A 1,737-nucleotide genomic window follows, 5' to 3' on the forward strand; every position below is an offset into this window, starting at 1 on the left:
GTCTGTCTTCTTCTGTTGTTCCCTTTAGTTATTACTTCCTGTCTGTCTTCTTCTGCTGTTCCCTTTAGTGTTTACTTCCTGGCTGTCTGTCTTCTTCTGCTGTTCCCTTTAGTGTTTACTTCCTGTCTATCTTCTAATAATTCCTCAATGAATACTCGTCCCTCACTGCGTCCTCATGTCATTCCAGTGTTGTGTCATTAGTGTGTGTGTAATCCCAGTGTAATCGCTCCTAATGTGTGTGTATGGAAAAAGTGTCTCACAGGGTGTGTGTGTGTGTTTCAGCCCGAGATGCAGACGAGCGGGAGAAGTGGATCCACGCCTTAGAGGGAACCATCCTCCGCCACACCCTCCAGCTCAGAGTACGTAATGTTCTGTTCTTTCTTCAAAAAGTCCATTTGTTTTTTTAAGGTTATTTTTACAAAAAGTGGGGCTTTTTTTTTTGTCATCGTGTTTGCCTGTTCATATCCATTTGTGTCAGCATCCATATAGTTTTAGTGGTCAGTAAATTGGGAAATGGTAAAGTGAAGATTAAATGTTTTAAACACATTTAAATTAGTTCATGAAAGGATTATTATTGAACCTGAGATTGCACGCATTTGCATCATCAATAATTAATCACATGCTTGTAGTTTGACGTTTCTGAGAATGGTATGGACCTTAAAGGTGCTTGAATATGCAAGAATCATTATTTATATATTATTATTATTTTAAATGTATTTATTTGAAACTATTGTTATTATTAATTAATATTTTAAAAATATATTTTTTATTTGAAATATGTATTATTTTAATATTTTCTTATTATATTTTAATATATGTTTTTATTTGAATTATTTATTAATATTTTTATTTATTCTTGACTATCTACTATCTGCATGCATCTCCTGCAGGTGCGTCATTATTTTATTGTTTTACACGTGCCTCGATGCATGAGTGAATTAAGTGCAAGAAAATCTGCACATTGTATTTTAAACATTCTCAGCCATGAAACCATAATTAACTCTGATCCGCGTCTGCATATATGTTGTTTTTAGTCCTCCTACATTTAGCTTGACAAGTCATTGAACAGTCCTTGAATCGGATGCTTTAGACACCGTGTGATGACCTGAAAGGCACTTTGGATCTCAGGTGTTTTTATCAGAGTCAGTATATGGATGGAAATGCAGGTGACATTCATGTCATCAGAAATGGAGGCTGTTGTGTCAATACATTTCTCTGGACCTGTATCAGGACCAGGTTCAGGTTTAATGAGCAGTTTGATTTACTGCTGCTGGTCTGTTTGGTATTATTGTTCTGTCAGTTTATTGTCACTTCCATTCTGCTCTTTAGGCGCTGATAACACTTTGTACTTTTACTCAAGTACTACTTTAAATAAAGGACTTGCAACCAGGTATTTGTATGCAGTATTTCTTTAGATAAAGCACCAGGTACTTCTTCCACCTCTGTGTGAGATTCACTAAGAAGTCCCCATGTCTGCATTGCTCAATATTTTAGCTTATTTTATTATATAGTATTTTATAATATTAGTACAATATAATCAGAATCAGAAATCCTTTTTTTGTCCCGCAACGGGGGAATGCACGCGACTAAAACATCAGATAGAGTGAGGGTTGTGGGAGTGAGTTCCAGAGGGAGGGGGCAGCGACGGAGAAGGCTCTGTCCCCCCAGGTCCGGTGCTTGATGCGGGTGGGGATGGATAACAGGTTGGCTTCTAATGAGCGGAGGCAGCGGGAAGGG

At 37.4% G+C, this 1,737-nt stretch overlaps 1 long non-coding RNA gene across 1 annotated transcript in view; it reads left to right on the top strand.

Moving 5' to 3' along the window:
• The first annotated feature begins 274 nt into the window (after positions 1–274).
• LOC104958953 (uncharacterized) overlaps positions 275–1,737 on the top strand; it is a 15,510-nt gene continuing 14,047 nt past the window's right edge. The window contains exon 1 of the long non-coding RNA XR_799807.1: positions 275–359. This is a non-coding gene — a long non-coding RNA (uncharacterized lncRNA). The remainder of the gene's footprint in view (positions 360–1,737) is intronic.

Source organism: Notothenia coriiceps, unplaced genomic scaffold, assembly GCF_000735185.1.
Source record: "Notothenia coriiceps isolate Sejong01 unplaced genomic scaffold, NC01 NC01_scaffold00029548, whole genome shotgun sequence".
Taxonomy (NCBI): Eukaryota; Metazoa; Chordata; class Actinopteri; order Perciformes; family Nototheniidae; genus Notothenia; species Notothenia coriiceps.